The sequence below is a fragment of the Ranitomeya variabilis genome, chromosome 1, assembly GCF_051348905.1.
Source record: "Ranitomeya variabilis isolate aRanVar5 chromosome 1, aRanVar5.hap1, whole genome shotgun sequence".
In the NCBI taxonomy this organism is placed as follows: domain Eukaryota; kingdom Metazoa; phylum Chordata; class Amphibia; order Anura; family Dendrobatidae; genus Ranitomeya; species Ranitomeya variabilis.
Genome location: NC_135232.1, coordinates 855,709,820 through 855,734,704, shown reverse-complemented (window position 1 = coordinate 855,734,704; position 24,885 = coordinate 855,709,820). Strand labels below are relative to the sequence as shown.

The following is a 24,885-nucleotide window of genomic DNA, read 5'->3' as shown; positions in this document are numbered from 1 at the left end:
ACTGGACATTTCTGCCAGAAATCCGCATGCATTTTTTTTCGCTTTTTTTGCGCGTTTTTTCGCGTTTTTGTCCGGAGCTTCCCAATGCATTAAATAGCGGGAAAAAACACGAAAAATCCGCAAAATTAATGAACATGCTGCTTTTTATTACCACGATGCGTTTGTATGCATTTTTTATGCCTTTTTATCGCGCTTTTATAGCGAAAAAGCACAAAAAAAGTGAAAAATACTGAACGTGTGCACATACCCTAAATGTTGCCATCAGTCCATAGTCTAATGTGAATACTGCAGTCAGCCCACAGTTGAATGTAATAGCTGCAGTCAGGCGACAGTGTAGTGTAAATTCTGCCATCTGTCTAGTCTAAATGTTGCCGTCAGTCAATGTTCCAGTGTAAATGATGCGGTCAGCCCACAGTCCAGTGTAAATGACTGTCTAGTATGAAAGCTAGGGCCGTATTTAGAGTTTCTGCTGCCCTAGGCACTTTTAGTGCTGCCCCCCCTTTGGTGAGTATGACACTATCGGCAGTGACTTTGTCAAAAATTGCTGATGTGAAAGTAGCCTTTTGCAGCAGATCCGGCAGTTTTTCCGCATCTGCCGCATAATGTATCACTTACAGCAACACTGCGTTCGGCCTCATTCATTCCCTATGGGATTTGCGGACATTTGCGGCACTTGTCGCAATCTGACAAATGCGGTATCATACCTTCCAACTTTTGAAGAAGCGAAAGAGAGACAAAGTTTGCAGCGCCCGTAGCGCACCACGGCAAATTTTAGGCCATGCCTCTGACCACACCCATTTCACAACTAGTCACACCCATATCCATGCCCCAACCACACCCATTTAGTACTGCTGATTACACTGTTTCATAAACAATAATTATAGACAAAAAAATATGGTCACACAGTGCTCCATACTGTATAATGGCCCCACATGATACTCAATACTGTATAATGGCCCCACATGATGCTGCGTACAGTATAATGGCCACACAGTGCTCTATACTGTATAATGACCACACAGTGCTCTATACTGTATAATGGCCACACATGATGCTCCATACTGTATAATGGCCACACAGTGCTCCATACTGTATAATGGCCCCACATGATGCTCAATACTGTATAATGGCCACACATGATGCTCCATACTGTATAATGGCCACACAGTGCTCTATACTGTATAATGGCCACACATGATGCTCCATACTGTATAATGGCCACACAGTGCTCCATACTGTATAATGACCACACAGTGCTCTATACTGTATAATGGCCACACATGATGCTCCATACTGTATAATGGCCACACAGTGCTCCATACTGTATAATGGCCCCACATGATGTTCAATACTGTATAATGGCCACACATGATGCTCCATACTGTATAATGGCCACACAGTGCTCCATACTGTATAATGTCCCCACATGATGCTCAATACTGTATAATGGCCACACATGCTGCTCCATACTGTATAATGGCCACACATGATGCTCCATACTGTATAATGGCCACACAGTGCTCCATACTGTATAATGGCCCCACATGATGCTGTATACTGTATAATGGCCACATATGATGTTCCATACTGTATAATGGCCACACAGTGCTCCATACTGTATAATGGCCCCAAATGAAGCTCAATACTGTATAATGGCCACACATGATGCTCCATACTGTATAATGGCCACACAGTGCTCCATACTGTATAATGTCCCCACATGATGCTCAATACTGTATAATGGCCACACATGCTGCTCCATACTGTATAATGGCCACACATGATGCTCCATACTGTATAATGGCCACACAGTGCTCCATACTGTATAATGGCTCCACATGATGCTCCATACTGCATAATGGCCACATGATGCTCCATACTGTATAATGGCCACACAGTGCTCTATACTGTATAATGGCCGCACATGGTGCTCCATACTGTATAATGGCCACACAGTGCTCCATTCTGTATAATGACCACACAGTGCTCTATACTGTATAATGGCCACACATGATGCTCCATACTGTATAATGGCCACATATGATGCTCCATACTGTATAATGGCCACACAGTGCTCCATACTGTATAATGGCCCCACATGATGCTCTATACTGTATAATGGCCACACATGATGCTCCATACTGTATAATGGCCACACAGTGCTCCATACTGTATAATGGCCCCACATGATGCTCCATACTGTATAATGGCCACACAGTGTTCCATACTGTATAATGGCCCACATGATGCTCTATACTGTATAATGGCCCCACATGATGCTCTATACTGTATAATGGCCACATATGATGCTCCATACTGTATAATGGCCACACAGTGCTCCATACTGTATAATGGCCACACATGATGCTGTATACTGTATAATGGCCACACATGATGCTCCATACTGTATAATGGCCACACAGTGCTCCATACTGTATAATGTCCCCACATGATGCTCAATACTGTATAATGGCCACACATGATGCTCCATACTGTATAATGGTCACACATGATGCTCTATACAGTATGATGGCCACACATGATGCTCTATACTGCATAATGGTCACACATGATGCTCCATACTGTATAATGGCCACACAGTGCTCCATACTGTATAATGGCCCCGCATGATTCTCTATACTGTATAATGGCCACACATGATGCTCTATACAGTTTGATGGCCACACATGATGCTCTATACTGCATAATGGCCACACATGATGCTCCATACTGTATAATGGCCACACATGATGCTCCATACTGTATAATGGCCCCACATGATGCTCCATACTGCATAATGGCCACACAGTGCTCTGTACTGTATAATGGCCACACATGATGCTCCGTACTGTATAATGGCCACACAGTGCTCCAATCTGTATAATTACCACACAGTGCTCCATACTGTATAATGCCCACACAGTGCTCTATACTGTATAATGGCCACACATGATGCTCCATACTGTATAATGGCCACACAGTGCTCCATACTGTATAATGGCCCCACATGATGCTCAATAATGTATAATGGCCACACATGATGCTCCATACTGTATAATGGGCACACAGTGCTCCATACTGTATAATGGCCCCACATGATGCTCTATACTGTATAATGGCCACACATGATGCTCCCTACTGTATAATGGCCACACAGTGCTCCATACTGTATAATGGCCCCACATGATGATCAATACCGTATAATGGCCACACATGATGCTTCATACTGTATAATGGCCACACATGATTCTCCATACTGTATAATGCCCCCCTCCCATCTTGTATGCATGGCTCATCTCCCCCCTCCCATCTTGTATGCATGGCTCATCTCCCTCTCCCATCCTGTATGCATGGCTCATCTCCCCCCTCCCATCCTGTGTGCATGGCTCATCTCCCCCCATCCTGTGTGCATGGCTCATCTCACCCCCCTCCCATCCTGTATGCATGGCTCATCTCACCCCCCTCTCATCCTGTATGCATGGCTCATCTCACCCCCCCTCCCATCCTGTATGCATGGCTCATCTCACCCCCTCCCATCCTGTATGCATGGCTCATCTCTCCCCCCTCCCATCCTGTATGCATGGCTCGGCTCCCCGCTCACATTTTGCATGGCTCAGCTCCCTGTCCTCCTTTATCCTCCCCCCGTCCTCCCTGGCTGTCATACTCACCTTTCTCACACCACGCTGAACATCCCTCCATCTCTGTTCCGCTGCAGCACCTTCTTCCTGCATGAGCGGTCACGTGGTACCGCTCATTAAGGTCATGAATATGCGTCCACATTCATCACCTCAATGAACGGTATAACGTGACCGCTCGCACAGGACTAGCTGCAGGTGCTGAGGCCAGGCATTGCTGGAGTAGGGTGAGTATGACATCTTCAAGGAGGCAGGGAGGCAGGCAGGCGGGCGGGGGGGTCGGTCGGGAGGTCACCCCGGACTTTAATTTAAAAAAAAAATCAGAAAAAAAACTTGCTCAGGTGCCGCCCTAGGCACATGCCCTCAAGTGCCTAGTGGCAGATACGGCCCTGATAAATGCTATTGTCACTCCCCCATTTAATCTAAATGGTTCAGTCAGTCCACAGTCTAGTGTCAACATTGTTGTTAGTGCACAGTCTAGAGTAAATGCTGCAGTCAATCAGTCCACAGTTTGGCACAATGGTCATCTATGGTCAGTTTAGTGTAGTGGAATTGTTATCACGACGACATAACTAGAGTCTGACGGGCACTGGTGCAAAATCTGGACCTGATACCCCACCTGCATGTTCATCAGATGTACGGGTCCTTGTAGCGTGCCAGATCTGATAAGGACATAAGTGTTCACCCCCTTATGTAATACATTCCCTTGGCCTATAATTGTCTCCAATCCTGGCTCCTTCCTAAGTAGTGCCCCCCAAAGTGGCCCCTTCTTGTAATAATGTCGTCCATCCTAGCTCCTTCTTTAATAATGTTCTCATCCTGGGTTCCTTTTGGTACTAATTTCCCTAATCCCTTCCTGCTCTATTGTCACCTATCCCAGGCCTCTTCCTGATATAATGTCCTCCATCATGGTCACTTCTAGGTATAATGTCCCCCATCCTGGGCCTGTTCCAGGTATAATGTCCCTTTCCAGTAATAATGTTCCTAATCCTGGTACAATATCAGCACATTTGTGTGCACGGTGCGTATGTCATGTATTACCACTTGCACAGGTGTTTTTCTCCTTCAATGGACAGTTGGCATTCAATTTGTACAGCGTTCCATCATGTTCCACAATGAACAGATACTGAGAATTACACCAAGCAAATAGGATGGAGAAGTGATACTGTGCAGAGTAGAATAAGAGCAAATTCTGAGAATTACACCCAGCAGAAGGGACAGTAAAAGTGGTACTGTGCAAAGTCATATACAGAATAAGAGCATATGCTGAGAATTACATCCAGCAAACAAGACAGGTATATATATATATATATATATATATATATATATATATATATATATATATATACAGAATAATCCAGATGCTATGAATTACACCTAGTATACAGGACAGGAGAAGTAGTACTGTGCAGTGTATATACAGAATAACACAGATACTGAGAATTACACCTAGTGTACAGGATAGGAGAAGTGGTACTGTGCAGTGTATATACAGAATAACTCAAATACTGATAATTATGCAGCGCCCCAGAGTCCTGGTCGTTGCAGTACTGTGGCTCTGCCACTAAGGGGGGCTATGGTACGTCCGATGGCACTGAAGGAATTCATCTGACCAGGTATCACATACACCAATACATTTCACAGTCTGGCCTCCAGGGGGAGCTAAGGGCACTATTCATTAGGCCACTCCTCACAGTCTGGTAAAACTGGGGGTCAGGCAGGAAGTTAGACAGAAAGCTGACTGGGTTGGAACCAGGCAACACCTTGTGGCAGAGGGTGTTGTGGGGGAAGATTCGGTAGGGTCCCTGTCAGGGGTGGGATCCTGACAGAGGCCTGGCAACGAGAGAGAACGTTACGGGACCGTGCCTGCTCAGTATAGCGGCGGTGCCCCAAGAAAGGATAAGAAGCGAGATTTATTGTGCTGAGTGAGAAACGAGATCAAAGCAAGAAGGAGAATACCAGTAGGAGTCGTGCTGTAAGATCGAGGCAACATCCTACTGAGGCGCACAGCCGGCGGCCGGAACGCCGAGGAAGTATAAAGCTCCAGGCAATACTTCAAACCAACGGCAGGACAGTCAGTCACAGGCGGGCTGTCTCACCTAAATCACCTACGCAGACATAGGGGGCAACCTTTGGAGAGGGGCGACTCTAGGGTCCCGGAAGAGCTCCGAGCCTACCCGTCATACGGGTGCGTCCCAACCAAAACATCGGGAGGGATGGAGGATTAGCAGAACATCATCTAATCGAGTTGTGAGGGAACACGAGAAACAGACACAACAGTTGTGGGGACTATCCCGTAAGCACAGCAGGGGAGGACCACAACACATAGCGCTAGCAGGAAGGCACAGATTTCCACCTGCAAAGGGAACTCTGGAGGTGCCATCGGACCGGCCGGACTTGCGCAGCCCTGTTAACCATATTCTGGACTGAGGACCCTGAAGCCTACAGTAAAGAGGTAAAGAGACTGCAACCTGGTGTCCTCGTTATTTACTGCGACCGGCACTTCACCGCACCATACCATCACCTTTAGTTGCGCGCCCCTCAGCAGGGTCACGGACCGGGTCTAGCCACCGTGACAACCCCAGAGCAGAGACTCAGAGGCCCGGTACCGGGTACCCCTCGGCCCTGCGGCAGTGGGGGCGCTGCAATTACACCCAGTATACAGAACAGCAGAAGTGGTACTGACAGAATAATACAGATACTGGGAATTACACCTAGTATACAGGACAGGAGAAGTAGTACTGGGCAGTATATGTACAGAATAACACAGATACTGAGAATTACACCCAGTATACAGGACACGAGAAGTGGTACTGCAAAGTGTATAAATTGTGAGGCAGTGACAGGTGTTATATGCGAGGGTCGCTATGTGTCCCCATGGATGTGCACAGAAGAGTATTAAACCAGCTGGTGTGCATTACAGTCACAGGCATAGCTGTGGCTGCAGTGCAAAATAAAAGTAAGTGTGGACCTGGTCAAGTTATTTGACCAAGGCAATGTTTAGGAAAACCCGTTATGGCCTTTTATATTTGGAGCGGACTACAGGCTGGGTCTTACAAGTGGCCCATGGCCACAGATTTAATTTAAAAACACTGCAGCAAAGGGTTGGGTGTGTCAATCTTGGTTTGCAAACTTGCAGAGCAGGTGGCCCTGCAAAGCTCAGCTTGTGTGAGGTAACATGGAGCTAAGCGAAGCCAAAAGGTCTTGCACCTCTCAGCGTAGCACTGTGGTGCAGTCGCCCATGGCAACCGTTCTCGGATACAGACTGTCTTGATTCCTGGCTGTGATCCAGAGGATTCCGCATGCTGTTTCTTTTGCGAGTTTGTTGCACATTAAAATACATTTGTTTTGAACTTTCCTGTGGTCCCTGCCTGTCTGTCACACTGCACCAACCCCGCTGCACTACATATGGTTGGAAAATGTGGGCAGTGTGAACTGAAGCATACTCAAAGCCCGCTGCATGTCAGTTATTAGGCCTGCAACGCTGCCGCCCAAGCCTGCTGACAAGATAGAGGAGCTATAGAAGCAGTTGGTCCTCACGCAGCAGCAGCAGCTGCAATTTCAGCATCAACAAGAGCAATGGCAGCAGGAGTATCAGCAACAGCAGCAGACAAATAATCTGTTGATGCAGCAGATCGCAGCTATGCGAGAGGCGGCCCTACCAGCGACCTCAATCCGTTCGGAGGCCTGGTACAAAATCCAGTCAGCGCTAAGGAAGATGGGTCCTGAGGATGACATGGAGGCCTTCCTCATCATCTTCAAGCGCACTGCAGAGCGAGAGAGCATGGCATTTTCCCAGTGAGCTGAAATGATGGCCCCCTTACTGACGGAAGATGCCTAGAAAGCCTACTTAGACATCAGTCGGGATGATGCCCTGGACTATGGGAAACTGAAAGGCGAGATCCTTGCTCGACTGGGGGTTAACACATATGTACGTGCACAACAGGTATTCCAATGGTCTTATGTGAAGACTCGACCCAGCCGGTCTCATTCATATGATTTGTTGCAGCTGGTAAAAAATGGCTTCAGCCACTCAGGACCTTATACGGGACACTGCTCCACTTCGGCTGTCACCTCAGGCACTACCAGCCCAGAAACCCCAGGAAAAGTCCACGTTCCTCTGTTGGGCTAATCAGGACTGAGCCCGTACTGAGGGGGTACCCCGAAGTGAGGGTGACAAAAGTCCCACTTCCCCTAAACTGCTCCCAAAGTCCAGTCAAGCCGCCGCTATTAGGTGTTGGGAAGAGACTTACCCCTATTCTGGTCCCTGCAGGAGGCCAGGATTAACCCTCCCAAGGTAAAGGTTATTCCAGGCATGGAACCCGAAGATCCCGAGTCGGGGATACCTGCCATGGAGGTTGCCAACCTAGGGACAGAGTGTAACCCCAATAGGCTTCCCCTAGAGGTATTGGCAAGAGAGTTAGAGGAGACCCCACCGATCCCGGAGCTGGAAGTCTCCCCTGGTAAGTTTGGGACAGCTCAGCTTCAGGAACCCACTCTGGCTGGGGCACGAGAAAGGGTGATGGAAATAAATGGAGTGGCTCAGCAACCGGGTGCCGAGGCAGTTTTCCTCCGCATGGCTATCCACCTGGAATTGTTATACAAGGTAGATAAAATCCAGGATGAAGTGGTGGAACAACTGGTAGTGCCCCAATCCTACTGTCAGGTGGTGCTCGAAATGGCTCACACCCACATGCTAGGAGGGCACTTGGGGGCCAAAAAGATGCAGGAGCGCATTCTGCAGCTTTTTTGGGGGCCTGGGATTTATGCTGAGGTCTAGACGCATTGTGAGTCCTGTCCCGAGTGCCAAATTGCCACACTCACTGCGCATTTCCGAAGTCCATTGGTGCCTCTACTCATTATAGAGGTACCATTTGAGTGGATAGCAATGGTGGGCCCTATAGTGAAATCTGCCAGTGGCCATCAATATATTTTGGTCATAATGTACTACACCATGTGGTATTCAAAGGCAATACCTCTCCGCCACACCTTGGCAAAACTAATAGCCCGCGAGCTGTTTGTCATGTTTTGTCGCCTGTTTTGGGCTGCCAAAGGAGATACTCACAGATCAGGGGACTCCTTTTATGTCCAAGGTGACCAAGGAGCTATGTCAGCTGCTCCAGATTAAACAGCTACACAAGTCTGTGAACCACCCACAAACTGACGGGTTAGAAAAGAGATTTAACAAAACCTATAAATCCATGCTTAAAAAGGTAGTCTCCAAGGATGGGAGAGAATAGGACATGTTATTGCCCTATCTAAAGTTCGCTATCCGCAAGGTACCACAGGCATCCACGGGTTTCTCACTGTTTTAATAATCTTTAATAATCTTTATTTTTTAATAATCTTTGTTTAGCTATTGTATGGCAGGCATCCAAGGGAGCTGCTCGACATAGCTAAGGAGATGTGGGAACAGGAGTCAACTCCACATCAGAGTATAATCGAGCATGTGGCAAGCATGCAGGACCGGCTTGTGGCTGTCAGGCTCATAGTAAAGGAGCATCTGATGGATGCCCAGGCCGCGCAGAGCTGCACGTATAATAAAAGAGCCATGGTCAGTCCTTTAACCCCTTCCCGACATGTGACGGTATAGTACGTCACATGTCGGGACCCCCGCTTTGATGTGCGCTCCGGCGGTGAGCGCACATCAAAGTCGCGACATGTCAGCTGTTTTTTACAGCTGACATGTGCGCGCAATAGCGGCGGGTGAAATCGCGATCACCTGCCGCTATTAACTAGTTAAATGCCGCTGTCAAACACAGACAGCGGCATTTAACTACCGCATCCGGCCGTGCGGCCGGATATGAGCGCATCGCCGACCCCCGTCACATGATCGGGGGTCGGCGATGAGTCAGGAAGGTAACCATAGAGGTCCTTGAGACCTCTATGGTTACTGATTGCCGGTGGCTGTGAGCGCCCCCCTGTGGTCGGCGCTCACAGCACACCTGCATTTTAGCTACATAACAGCGATCTGATGATCCCTGTTATGTAGCAGTGCCGATCGGGCTGTGCCTGCTTCTAGCCTCCCATGGAGGCTATAGAAGCATGGCAAAAGTAAAAAAAAAAAGTTTTTAAAAATGTGAAAAAAATAAAAAAAATATAAAAGTTTAAATCACCCCCCTTTCGCCCCAATCAAAATAAATCAATAAAAAAAAACCCCAACCTACACATATTTGGTATCGCCGCGTTCAGAATCGCCCGATCTATCAATAAAAAAAAAGCATTAACCTGATCGCTAAATGGCGTAATGAGAAAAAAATTCGAAACGCCAGATTTACGTTTTTTTGGTCGCCACGACATTGCATTAAAATGCAAAAACGGGCGATCAAAAGAACGTATCTACACCAAAATGCTATCATTAAAAACGCCAGCTCGGCACGCAAAAAATAAGCCCTCACCTGACCCCAGATCACGAAAAATGGAGACGCTACGAGTATCGGAAAATGGCGCAATTTTGTTTTGTTTTGTTTTTTGCAAAGTTTGGAATTTTTTTTCACCACTTAGGTGAAAAATAACCTAGTCATGTTAGGTGTCTATGAACTCGTAGTGACCTGGAGAATCATAATGGCAGGTCAGTTTTAGCATTTAGTGAACCTAGCAAAATAGCCAAGCGAAAAACAAGTGTGGGATTGCACTTTTTTTGCAATTTCACTGCACTTGGAATTTTTTTCCCGTTTTCTAGTACACGACATGCTAAAACCAATGATGTCGTTCAAAAGTACAACTCGTCCCGCAAAAAATAAGCCCTCACATGGCCAAATTGACGGAAAAATAAAAAAGTTATGGCTCTGGGAAGGAGGGTAGCGAAAAACGAAAACGGAAAAACGGAAAAAGCTCCGGGGGTGAAGGGGTTAAAGAAGAGGTGTTGGTACTAGTGCCCACCCTGGAGAGTAAACCCATGGCCAAGTGGCAAGGACCATATGAGATATGGTGAAGGTGGGAGAAGTAAATTATAAAATGTACAAGCCCGGAAAGAGGAAACCTGAACAACTGTACCATGTAAACCTGCTAAAAGCCTGGAAGGACCGGTAATGTTTGGTCACGGAGTCGACTCCGGTCGTACCAACAGGGAACAGCAGTGAAGGGAGGCTCGGGTTCTGGAGCAACAGAATATGTATGTATTCTCAGAGCTGCCGGGGTGGACCTTGGTGATCCAGCATGACATTGTCACCGAGATGAAACCATACCGAGTGCCAGAAACCCGGAGGCAAGCCATCACAGCCGAAGTGAAGCAAATGCTTCAGTTGGGAATCATTGAGGAGTCCCGTAGAGAGTGGGCTATCCCCATTGTGCTAATTCCAAAGCCAGATGGGTCATTCCGCTTTCGTAATGACTTCAGAAAATTAAATGAGGTGTCAAAATTTGACCTCTACCCAATGCCCTGGGTGGATGAGCTAATTGAGAGATTGGGGGAGGCCCAATACTTCACCACGCTCGATCTCACCAAAGGTTACTGGCAGGTCCCATTGACAGAATCGGTGAAAGAAAAGACTGCTTTTATAGCGCAAGAGGGTCTCTATCACTATGTCATCTTGGCTTTTGGATTACATGGGGCTCTGGCCACATTCCAGAGGCTAATGGACATAGTGTTAGAGCCTCAAACAAAACATGCATCGGCATATATAGATGACATAGTCATCTTGGTGCTGACTGGAATACCCACCTGACCCAGGTACAAGCAGTGCTGGATTCTCTCAGAATCACGGGGTTAACAGCGAACCCAAAAAAAAGTGCGGTGGGACTCACACGAGCAAGGTACTTAGCATACGTGATCAGCTGCTGAGTTATCAAACCCCCAAAAAATAAGATTGAGGCCATCCAAAACTGGCTCAAGTTGCTAAGTACAAAGCAGATGAGGGCATTTTTCGGCATCACTGGGTTCTACCACCGGTTTATATCCAATCTTGCAGTGAGATCAGCAACCCTAACTGGCCTATTAAAGGGTAAGAAGTCAGCTATGGTCCGGTGGAATCCTCAAGTGGAGGAAGCATTCCAGTTCCTGAAGTCGGCGTTGTTTGGACAGCCGGTCTTCATCAGCCCCAACTTCAGGAAAACCTTCATCGTAGGTAGGAAACTCTCCCCGGCCAAGAAAAATTATAGCATAGTGGAGAAGGAGAGCCTCACCATTAAGAGGGCCTTGCAGTCCCTACGCTATTATTAACTCGGTCGACCATTTCGGTTGGTGACAGATCATTAACCCTTGGTATGGATGCCAATGAGAGAAATGCACAGGTCACCAGATGGTTTCTTTCTCTGCAGAACTTTAATTTCACAGTGGAACATAGGGTGGGGAAGTCGCAGGGAAATGCAGATGCCCTGTCACGGGCCCCCTGTATGGTCCCAAGTGTTCAACTCCACAACAGAGGGGGGTATGTGAGGCAGTGTTATATGTGAGGATCGCTAAGTGTTCCCCAGGATGCGCAGAGAAGAGTATTAAACCCGCTGGAGTGCATTGCAGTCACAGGCATAGCTGTGGCCCACAATGTCCCCCTGTTCAGGAAGGCGCATGTGCAGGAACGTCTGAAGTTTGCCAATGAACACCTGGATGATTCTGTGAGTGATTGGGAGAAGGTGCTGTGGTCAGAGGAGAAAAAAATTGAGGACTTTGGCATTAACTCAACTAACCGTGTTTGGAGGAAGAGAAATGATGCCTATGACCCAAAGAACACCATCCCTTCTATCAAACATGGAGGTGGAAACATTATGTTTTGGGGGTGTTATCTGCTAAGGGCACAGGACTACTTCACCGCGTCAATGGGAGCATGGATGGAGTCATGTACTGTAAAATCCAGAGTGACAACCTCCTTCCCTCCACCAGGACATTAAAAATGGGTCTTGGCTGGGTCTTTCAGCAAGACAATAACTCAAAACATACAGCCAAGGCAACAAAGGAGTGGCTCAAAAAGAAGCACATTAAGGTCATGGAGTTTCCTAGCCAGTCTCCAGACCTTAATCCAATAGAAAACTTATGGAGGGAGTTGAAGCTCTGAGTTGCCAAGCGACAGCCTCAAAATCTTAATTATTTAGAGATGATCTGCAAAGAGGAGTGGACCAAAATTCCTCCTGACATGTGCGCAAACCTCATCATCAACTACAAAAAAGTCTGACTGCTGTGCTTGCCCACAAGAGTTTTGCCACCAAGTATTAAGTATTGGAAATAGTTATTTCTCACTGGAAAATGCAAATAAATGTAAATAATTTATACAATGTGATTTTCTGGATTTTATTTTTGATATTCTATCTCAATGTTAAAATTAACCTACCCTTAAAATTATAGACTGTTCATGTCTTTGTCAGTGGGCAAACTTACAAAATCAGCAAGTGATCAAATAATTATTTCCTTCACTGTATACAGAATAACACAGATACTGAGAAGTGCACACAGTAGAAATCACAGAAAAAGTGGTACTGTACGGTGTCCATTGCACAGAATAAGAACAGATTCAGAAAATTACACCCTCTGCACAGGACAGAAAAAAGCTACACTGTGCAATGTATTTATACAGAATAATAGATAGTGAGAATTACATCCAGGAAAGGAGAAGCGATACTGTTCAATTTTGAATAAATGGATAGATGAAAAGATGTACTGTATGGTGCAAATACTGAGAATTAAAATGTACAGGACAGGAGAAGTAGACTGTACAGCGTCCAGATGCACAGAATAAGAAGAGGCAAAGAAAATTACACCCTCGTACAGGAGAAGTGGTACTGTGTAGTTTTAATGTAAAAAGAATATGAGCAGATGCTGTACATTACACCCAGAACACGGAATGAGAGAAGTGGTGCTGTGCAGTGTCCATGTATACAGAATATGAGCAGATGCAGCCTATTACACCCAGAACACAGTATGAGAGAAGAGGTACTGTGCAGTGTCCATGTATACAGAATATGAGCAGATGCAGCCTATTACACCCAGAATGCAATATGAGAGAAGTGGTGCTGTGCAGTGTCCATGTATACAGAATATGAGCAGATGCAGCCTATTACACGCAGAATGCAATATGAGAGAAGTGGTGCTGTGCAGTGTCCATGTATACAGAATATGAGCAGATGCAGCCTATTACACCCAGAGCACAGTAAGAGAGAAGTGGTACTGTGCAGTTTCCATGTATACAGAATATGAGCAGATGCAGCCTATTACACCCAGAATGCAATATGACAGAAGTGGTGCTGTGCAGTGTCCATGTATACAGAATATGAGCAGATGCAGCCTATTACACCCAGAGCACAGTATGAGAGAAGTGGTACTGTGCAGTGTCCATGTATACAGAAAATGAGCAGATGCAGCCTATTACACCCAGAACACAGGATGAGAGAAGTAGTACTGTGCAGTGTCCATGTATACAGAATATGAGCAGATGCAGCCTATTACACCCAGAATGCCAGAATGCAATATGAGAGAAGTGGTGCTGTGCAGTGTCCATGTATACAGAATATGAGCAGATGCAGCCTATTACACCCAGAGCACAGTATGAGAAGTGGTACTGTGCAGTGTCCATGTATACAGAATATGAGCAGATGCAGCCTATTACACCCAGAGCACAGTATGAGAGAAGTGGTACTGTGCAGTGTCCATGTATTCATAATATAAGCAGATGCAGCCTATTACACCAAGAGCACAGGATGAGAGAAGGGGTACTGTGCATTGTCCATGTATACAGAATATGAGCAGATGCAGCCTATTACACCGAGAGCACAGTATGAGAGAAGAGGTACTGTGCAGTGTCCATGTATACAGAATATGAGCAGATGCAGCCTATTACACCCAGAGCACAGTATGAGAGAAGAGGTACTGTGCAGTGTCCATGTATACAGAATATGAGCAGATGCAGCCTATTACAGCCAGAGCACAGTATGAGAGAAGGGGTACTGTGCAGTGTCCATGTATACAGAATGTGAGCAGATGCAGCCTATTACACCCAGAATACAGTATGAGAGAAGTGGTACTGTGTAGGGTCTATGTATACAGAATATGAGCAGATGCAGCCTATTACACCCAGAGCACAGTATGACAGAAGAGGTACTGTGCAGTGTCCATGTATACAGAATATGAGCATATGCAGCCTATTACACCCAGAGCACAGTATGAGAGAAGAGGTACTGTGCAGTGTCCATGTATACAGAATATGAGCAGATGCAGCCTATTACAGCCAGAGCACAGAATGAGAGCAGGGGTACTGTGCAGTGTCCATGTATACAGAATGTGAGCAGATGCAGCCTATTACACCCAGAATACAGTATGAGAGAAGTGGTACTGTGTAGGGTCTATGTATACAGAATATGAGCAGATGCAGCCTATTACACCCAGAGCACAGTATGACAGAAGAGGTACTGTGCAGTGTCCATGTATACAGAATATGAGCAGATGCAGCCTATTACACCCAGAGCACAGGATGAGATAAGGGGTACTGTGCATTGTCCATGTATACAGAATATGAGCAGATGCAGCCTATTACACCGAGAGCACAGTATGAGAGAAGAGGTACTGTGCAGTGTCCATGTATACAGAATATGAGCAGATGCAGCCTATTACACCCAGAATACAGTATGAGAGAAGTGGTACTGTGTAGGGTCTATGTATACAGAATATGAGCAGATGCAGCCTATTACCCCCAGAGCACAGTATGACAGAAGAGGTACTGTGCAGTGTCCATGTATACAGAATATGAGCAGATGCAGCCTATTACACCCAGAGCACAGTATGAGAGAAGAGGTACTGTGCAGTGTCCATGTATACAGAATATGAGCATATGCAGCCTATTACACCCAGAGCACAGTATGAGAGAAGAGGTACTGTGCAGTGTCCATGTATACAGAATATGAGCAGATGCAGCCTATTACAGCCAGAGCACAGAATGAGAGCAGGGGTACTGTGCAGTGTCCATGTATACAGAATGTGAGCAGATGCAGCCTATTACACCCAGAATACAGTATGAGAGAAGTGGTACTGTGTAGGGTCTATGTATACAGAATATGAGCAGATGCAGCCTATTACACCCAGAGCACAGTATGACAGAAGATGTACTGTGCAGTGTCCATGTATACAGAATATGAGCAGATGCAGCCTATTACACCCAGAGCACAGGATGAGATAAGGGGTACTGTGCATTGTCCATGTATACAGAATATGAGCAGATGCAGCCTATTACACCGAGAGCACAGTATGAGAGAAGAGGTACTGTGCAGTGTCCATGTATACAGAATATGAGCAGATGCAGCCTATTACACCCAGAATACAGTATGAGAGAAGTGGTACTGTGTAGGGTCTATGTATACAGAATATGAGCAGATGCAGCCTATTACACCCAGAGCACAGTATGACAGAAGAGGTACTGTGCAGTGTCCATGTATACAGAATATGAGCAGATGCAGCCTATTACACCCAGAGCACAGGATGAGATAAGGGGTACTGTGCATTGTCCATGTATACAGAATATGAGCAGATGCAGCCTATTACACCGAGAGCACAGTATGAGAGAAGAGGTACTGTGCAGTGTCCATGTATACAGAATATGAGCAGATGCAGCCTATTACACCCAGAATACAGTATGAGAGAAGTGGTACTGTGTAGGGTCTATGTATACAGAATATGAGCAGATGCAGCCTATTACCCCCAGAGCACAGTATGACAGAAGAGGTACTGTGCAGTGTCCATGTATACAGAATATGAGCAGATGCAGCCTATTACACCCAGAGCACAGTATGAGAGAAGAGGTACTGTGCAGTGTCCATGTATACAGAATATGAGCAGATACAGCCTATTACAGCCAGAGCACAGTATGACAGAAGAGGTACTGTGCAGCGTCCATGTATACAGAATATGAGCAGATGCAGCCTATTACACCCAGAGCACAGGATGAGATAAGGGGTACTGTGCATTGTCCATGTATACAGAATATGAGCAGATGCAGCCTATTACACCGAGAGCACAGTATGAGAGAAGAGGTACTGTGCAGTGTCCATGTATACAGAATATGAGCAGATGCAGCCTATTACACCCAGAATACAGTATGAGAGAAGTGGTACTGTGTAGGGTCTATGTATACAGAATATGAGCAGATGCAGCCTATTACCCCCAGAGCACAGTATGACAGAAGAGGTACTGTGCAGTGTCCATGTATACAGAATATGAGCAGATGCAGCCTATTACACCCAGAGCACAGTATGAGAGAAGAGGTACTGTGCAGTGTCCATGTATACAGAATATGAGCAGATACAGCCTATTACAGCCAGAGCACAGTATGAGAGAAGGGGTACTGTGCAGTGTCCATGTATACAGAATGTGAGCAGATGCAGCCTATTACACCCAGAATACAGTATGAGAGAAGTGGTACTGTGTAGGGTCTATGTATACAGAATATGAGCAGATGCAGCCTATTACACCCAGAGCACAGTATGACAGAAGAGGTACTGTGCAGTGTCCATGTATACAGAATATGAGCAGATGCAGCCTATTACACCCAGAATACAGTATGAGAGAAGTGGTACTGTGTAGGGTCTATGTATACAGAATATGAGCAGATGCAGCCTATTACACCCAGAGCACAGTATGACAGAAGAGGTACTGTGCAGTGTCCATGTATACAGAATATGAGCAGATGCAGCCTATTACACCCAAAGCACAGTATGAGAGAAGAGGTACTGTGCAGTGTCCCGCTGAATCCGCACAAATAATTGACATGCTGCGGAATATAAACCGCTGCGGATCCGCAGCAAAATCCACAGCATGTGCACATAGCCTTAATCTTAATCATTCAGTGTTCGGTGTGTCTGGAGATGAGATTCTCCAGAGCTGTGCTCATGTTAGGCCTATTTCACACTTGCGTCGTGTGACGTCTGTCGCAATGCGTCATTTTGGGGAAAAAACGGATCCTGCAAATGTGCCTGCGTTTTTTTCCCATAGACGTGTATTGCCGACGGAGCGCGACGTGGTCCGTCGTGCACTGGATGTGTCGTGTTTTGGCAGACCGCCGTCACGATAAAATGTTCAAGGGAACGTTTTTTCTTACGTCGGGTCCGCCATTTCCTACCGCACATGCGCTCCGCCCCCTCCTCCCCGGGACTTTACAATGGGCAGCAGATGCGTTGAAAAACTGCGTCCGCTGCCCACGTTGTGCCGAATTTTCATAACGTGCGTCGGTAAGTCGCGCCGACGCTTAGCAACGGGCCTGTACCGACGCAAGTGTGAAAGAGGCCTTAAAGAGAACTGAACCTTGCTTTGTTCCCCTGTGCGGGCAGTGACACTGACTGCGCTGTATGCCATTTTGCTTTTCCGTTTTGCCAGAAGGGCTGGGTTTCTAATTTTGGAATGGTTTATGCAGTGTAGTTTTAATAAATCAGTTGACAACATAAACGGAAAGTGTTCCTGTGACTACTTCTTTAAGCAGCCGAGTGAGTTGATTTTGTGCGGCGCCCCCACCGCCGCAGGGCCGAGGGGTACCCGGTACCGGGCCTCTGAGTCTCTGCTCTGGGGTTGTCACGGCGGCTAGGCCTCGGTCCGTGACCCTGCCGTGGGGCGCACAGTGAATAATAGATATGGATGGTGGTGGTGACGCTGTGGTGGTGCGGTGCAGTAAATAACGAGGACACCAGGTTGCAGTCTCTTTACCTCTTTACTGAAGGTCTCTGGGTCCTCAGTCCGGAACACGGTTCACCAGGCTGCGCAAGTCCGACCGGTCCAATGGCACCTCCAGAGTTCTCTTCACAGGTGGAAATCGGTGCCTTCCTACTAGCGCTATGTGTTGTGGTCCTTCCCTGCTGTGCTTACGGAAAGTCCCCCACAACTGTTGTGTCTGTTTCTTAAGTTCCCTCACAACTCGATTAGATGATGTTCTGCTAATCCTCCGTCCCTCCCTGATGTTCTGGTTGGGACGGCACCCGTTTGACGGGTAGGCTCGGAGCTCTTCCGGGACCCTAGAGTCGCCCCTCTCCAAAGGTTGCCCCCTATGTCTGCGTAGGTGATTTAGGTGATATGTGTTAGACAGCCCGCCTTAGACTGACTGCCCTGCCGCTGTTTGAAGTATTGCTTGAAGCTGAATGTTATTATACTCCCTCGGCGTTCCGGCCACCGGTAGTGCGCCTCAGTAGGATGTTGCTTCGGTCTTACAGCACGACTCCTACTGGTATTTCTCCTTTGCGTGATCTCGTTTCTCACTCAGCACAATCTATCTCGCTTCCAATCCTTTCTTGGGTACCGCCGCTACCCGGAGCAGGCACGGTCCCGTTACGTTCTTTCTTGTTGCCAAGCCTCTGTCAGGATCCCACCCCCGACAGAGACCCTACTGTATCTTCCCCTACAACACCCTCTGCCACAAGGTGTTGCCTGGTTCCAACCCAGTCAGCTTTCTGATCTAACTTCCTGCCTGACCCCCAGTTTACCCACTATGGTGGGGAGTGGCCTAATGAATAGCACCCTTAGCTCCCCCCGGAGGCCCAGCTGTGAAATGTATTGGTGTCTGTGATACCTGATCCGATGAACTCCTTCAGTGCCATCAGACGCACCATAGCTCCCCATAGTGGCGGAGCCACAGTACTGCAACGACCAGGACTCTGGGGCGCTGCACTCCCCCCTGGTTAAACACAGTACTCCGGGACTGGGAAGAAAACAACAATACAAGTTAGCAAAAAGACATACAGTTTTGTTGAGTGCAATAACAATAAGCATATTTGAACAGGCTTCCCTTTATGGGAGGTGAGGACACTTGAACGTTACAAACATGGTTAAATTTCATAGCAACATGCTATAAATAACTCTTCTTACCCAACCGGGTATTCTACTAAGTGCAAAATTGTTGAACAATAATTTAACATTGCCTTTAAGGACATACACTCTGAATCCACTAAAGACCTTCCTATAATCACATTATAAGGTAATTTAACTTTTTCATTCTCCTTCTTTAAATCTGCAGGACCGCCTGTCCTATCGGCACCAGACCTTCTGCCTCTCCTTTCGGTTACAGGACCGCCCCGTTCAGCCAGGGCCTACTGCCTTTTCAACTACTATACACAGTATAGAACATAACATTACTTTCAGTTTAAGAGCACTGAGCCATCTCTACATGACTCCTATGAGGACTCAGGGTTTACCTTCTATCCTAACTATCTATCAACATTATCAAAACATTTTCTATTGAACATTAAGCCTTCTCATTATCTTTCTTTCTATCATACATGTTGGACACCACGTCTATCCCTACGGGCCCACTGCATCCTTCTTCTATCTTTCGCCTTTTTCTTCTCAGAGAATGTCATCAGTATTTCTTCACAATTAACTAATTAAATACATATAACTTTCTCATGTAAACATTATCATCACTTTCTTTGGTCAAGACATTATTGCTTCCTGTCTTAAAGCAATATCACGGTTTAAGCGCAACAAATGAACATCCCCTTTAAGAGGGGACCAAGTCTCTATGAGGTAGCACGCCTTCTCAAGCTACCAGTCCATACTCAGCAAAGGTTCCAGTGTGGTATCTTCACAAAGAGTCCTTCTTTAAGTAAAACCAGTAGGGAGCGCCTTTAATAAGGTGCAAACTATGTACAAGAAGTTCGGATCATGCACTGTTCATGATTTCAGCAGTTCTTTTTAACTAGAAACTTGTGCAAAAACTTTGGAAAAATCAAACAAAAGCAAAACAATAGGGATCCCAGGTCCACAGAAGGATCCCCTTAAGAGTTAACCCTGGACGGGTTCAGTAAAAATCAGGAAACGAACAAACAGTCAAAGAACTATTTACATATTAATAAAGCATTATGCTTACTCGTTCTTCGGGGAGGAAGATGGTTTCCTCCCGGGCCTCACCAGACCAACGGGTCGTCCTGCTGGTTCAAGGATCGGGTCCCGCCCCAACAACGACAGGATCCCTCGCCGGGATGTTCTTTTCACTGAGGATCCGGCACGCCCCCACGGTACATGGTGGGTCCGAGTCTCCCGCTGCTCTGCAAAGCCAGGTTCCGTTGTCTTTTCAGCGGGAGGTTCATCTTCGGGGGTTGCAGCGGCGGCCTGGAGCGCGACGCACCGCTGGACGCCCCGCGCCATCCAGCCAGCTTCGCCTGTTGCTCTCCTCCACCTGGTATAAGTTACGGCATCGCCTGGCTCCAGGTCGCGAGCAAACCTTCCACTGCAATGTTCCACCTCCTCTCGGTCCACGTGGACTTGTAGCGGCTCCCCGATCTCCTGAATAACCCCGCGTCCATGTCGGGGGTTGAAGGAGACCACTACACCCCAGTGGGACAAGGGGGGCTCCGCAACAGTGGTTAAATCAACCTGGGTTACCGGTTGTGGTCGAGCTCGCCATGCAGCCATCAAGCGCCGCAGGTGTTCGGCCTCAGGCATGAGCTTCAGGCCCGGTGTCTGCGGCGCACTTTCAGCCGCGACCGGGTTGGGAGGAGCAGGGGACACTGGAGACAAACAGACCTCCGTGGGCTGGCCCAGCCGAGCGATCACACGGGCATCAGCCTCCAGGCGGGCAGCGATCCGCCGGGCCTCGGCCGCAGCCATACACTCTTCCGACGGCGGCCGGGGAGGTCGGCCCATCGTTGGCTCCGTAAGGGTCAGCTCCCGCAGTGACGGCGTACCCTGAGCCACATCGGGCTGTCCAGCCTCTCTCCGAGTTCGACCATCCCCATGCGGTGCTTCCGGCGTCTTTATCTCCTCTCCAGTGTCTTCTTCCCGCGGTCTCTTTCGTGGGCGGCCCCGTCTCCATGGTCTCCACCCTCCAAACAAGATCAGGAGGCGGACCTCGGCTGTTGACGGACACGTCCGCAGGACACAGAAATATTTAGATTGGGCGGCCATTGTTGTTCGCGCTCTCCAGCTTGCCTCCGCCTACTCCACGCCCCTCCTCTTCTCCTGCGCTCTCCTCAGCGCTGCAATGGCGGCGGATTTTGGTGGTAAATGGCGCAGCACACAGTCTCTCAATAAAGTACAGTACAAGCACGTCAAATCACAGTTCCAAGGCACACATGACCTGATTCTTCAGGCTTAAGTAGATCCTGTTCGTGACGCCAAGTTGCGGCGCCCCCACCGCCGCAGGGCCGAGGGGTACCCGGTACCGGGCCTCTGAGTCTCTGCTCTGGGGTTGTCACGGCGGCTGGGCCCCAGTCCGTGACCCTGCCGTGGGGCGCACAGTGAATAATAGATATGGATGATGGTGGTGACGCTGTGGTGGTGCGGTGCAGTAAATAACGAGGACACCAGGTTGCAGTCTCTTTACCTCTTTACTGAAGGTCTCTGGGTCCTCAGTCCGGAACACGGTTCACCAGGCTGCGCAAGTCCGACCGGTCCAATGGCACCTCCAGAGTTCTCTTCACAGGTGGAAATCGGTGCCTTCCTACTAGCGCTATGTGTTGTGGTCCTTCCCTGCTGTGCTTACGGAAAGTCCCCCACAACTGTTGTGTCTGTTTCTTAAGTTCCCTCACAACTCGATTAGATGATGTTCTGCTAATCCTCCGTCCCTCCCTGATGTTCTGGTTGGGACGGCACCCGTTTGACGGGTAGGCTCGGAGCTCTTCCGGGACCCTAGAGTCGCCCCTCTCCACAAGTTGCCCCCCAAGACTGCATAGGTGATATGTGTTAGACAGCCCGCCTTAGACTGACTGCCCTGCCGCTGTTTGAAGTATTGCTTGAAGCTGAATGTTATTATACTCCCTCGGCGTTCCGGCCACCGGTAGTGCGCCTCAGTAGGATGTTGCTTCGGTCTTACAGCACGACTCCTACTGGTATTTCTCCTTTGCATGATCTCGTTTCTCACTCAGCACAATCTATCTCGCTTCCAATCCTTTCTTGGGTACCGCCGCTACCCGGAGCAGGCACGGTCCCGTTACGTTCTTTCTTGTTGCCAAGCCTCTGTCAGGATCCCACCCCCGACAGAGACCCTACTGTATCTTCCCCTACAACACCCTCTGCCACAAGGTGTTGCCTGGTTCCAACCCAGTCAGCTTTCTGATCTAACTTCCTGCCTGACCCCCAGTTTACCCACTATGGTGGGGAGTGGCCTAATGAATAGCACCCTTAGCTCCCCCCGGAGGCCCAGCTGTGAAATGTATTGGTGTCTGTGATACCTGATCCGATGAACTCCTTCAGTGCCATCAGACGCACCATAGCTCCCCATAGTGGCGGAGCCACAGTACTGCAACGACCAGGACTCTGGGGCGCTGCACTTGCACACTGTGAAAAACGGATGCCATACTGATGGTCCATATGTTCGATTTTTTTCTCACATGCATCAGATTTCCAAGTGAAATCGCAGAATGCTGAGTTTTTTTCTCATGTCGGATACAAATGAGAAAATAAATTGCAGATCTGCACTGCCTCATTGAATATCATTGGTCTGAGTACAATACCTTTTTTCTCGCATTGCACTAATCCAATTTCTATATTAGTGTAAGCCCTATGGCCACATTCACACGTTCAATATTTGGTCATTATTTTACCTCAGTATTTGTAAGGCTACATTCACACTTTCAGTATTTGGTTAGTATTTTACCTCAGTATTTGCAAGGCTACATTCACACATTCAATATTTAGTCAGTATTAGTGTTGAGCGATACCGTCCGATATCCAGAAGTATCGGTATCGGATTGGATCGGCCGATATCCAAAAAATATCGGATATCGCCGATACCGATACCAATGCAAGTCAATGGGAAACAAATATCGGAATGTAAATAAGCCCTTTCTGTGCTTCTACATCCTGTTCCGGAGGGGGGAAGAGTGTGGGCGGTACGTGGGGGGACACTGTGTGTGTCTGTGTGTGCAGGCAGGGTCTGTGCGTGCCGCGGCTTTGTGTGGGCTGCCGGGGCCCTGTGCGGGCTACCGGGGCTCTGTGCGTTGTACCGGGGCTCTGTGCAGCCTGCCGGGGCTCTGTGCTGCCTGCCAGGGCTTTGTGCGGCGTGGTGGGGCTCTGTGCGAGCTGCCGGGGCTCTGTGCGAGCTGCCGGGGCTCTGTGCGGGGCTCTGTGTGGCATGCCGGGGCTCTGTGCTGCCTGCCGGGGCTCTGTACGGCCTGCCAGGGCTCTGTGCGGCATGCCAGGGCTCTGTGCGGGCTGCCGGGGCTCTGTGCGGCATGCCAGGGCTCACTGCGGGCTTCCGGGGCCCTGTGCGGGCTGTCGGTGCTCTGTGCGGGGCTCTGTGCAGCCTGCCGGGGCTCTGTGCGGAGTGCCGGGGCTCTGTGCAGGCTGCGTAGGGCTCTGTGCGGCATGCCGGGGCTCTCTACGGGCTTCCGGGGCCCTGTGCGGGCTGTCAGGGCTCTGTGCGGGGCTCTGTGCGGCGTGCCGGGGCTCTGTGTTCTGTGCGGGGCTCTGTGCGGCGTGCTGGGGCTCTGTGTGGGCTGCTGGGGCTCTGTGCGGGGCTCTGTGTAGTGTGCCGGGGCTCTATGCGGGCTGCCGGGGCTCTATGCGGCATGCCGGGGCTCTGTGTGAGCAGCCGGGGCTCTGTGCGGCTTGCCGTGGATCTGTGCTGTCTGATGGGGCTCTGTGTGGCCCTCCGGGGCTCTGTGCTGCCTGCTGGGGCTCTGTGCAGCCTGCCGGGGCTCTGTGCAGCGTGCCGGGGCTCTGTGCGGCATTCTGGGGCTCTGTGTGGGCTGCTGGGGCTCTGTGCGGCGTGCCAGGGCTTTGTGCGGTGTGCCGGGGCTCTGTGCGGCGTGGCGGGGCTCTGTGCGAGCTGCCGGGGCTCTGTGGGGGTCTCTGTGCGGCGTGCCGGGGCTCTGTGCTGCCTGCCGGGGCTCTGTGCGGCCTGCCGGGGCTCTGAGCTGCCTGCCGGGGCTCTGTGCGGCCTGCCGGGTCTCTGTGCGGCGTGCCGGGGCTCTGTGTGGCATGCCGGGGCTCTGTGCGGCATGCCGGGGCTCTGTGCGGCATGCCGGGGCTCTCTGCGGGCTTCCGGGGCCCTGTGTGGGCTGTCGGGGCTCTGTGCAGGGCTCTGTGTGGCGTGCTGGGGCTCTGTGCTGCCTGCCGGGGCTCTGCTGCCTGCCTGGGCTCTGTGCAGCGTCACGGGGCTCTGTATGGGCTGCCGGGGCTCTGTGTGGCATCCCGGGGCTCTATGCGGGCTGCCGGGGCTCTGTGCAGGGCTCTGTGCGGCGTGCCGGGGCTCTGTGCGCGCTGCCGGGGCTCTGTGCGGTGTGCCGGGGCTCTGTGCAACGTGCCCGGGCTCTGTGCGGCATGCCGGGGCTCTGTGTGGCCTGCCGGGGTTCTGTGCTGCCTGCCGGGGCTCTGTGAGGCCTGGCGGGGCTCTGTACAGCATGCCGGGGCTCT

At 49.2% G+C, this 24,885-nt stretch overlaps 1 protein-coding gene across 1 annotated transcript in view; it reads left to right on the top strand.

The window, feature by feature from the left end:
• Window positions 1-24,885, top strand: part of LOC143787895 (ovochymase-2-like) — a 160,208-nt gene that overhangs the window by 89,913 nt on the left and 45,410 nt on the right. The window lies entirely within an intron of this gene.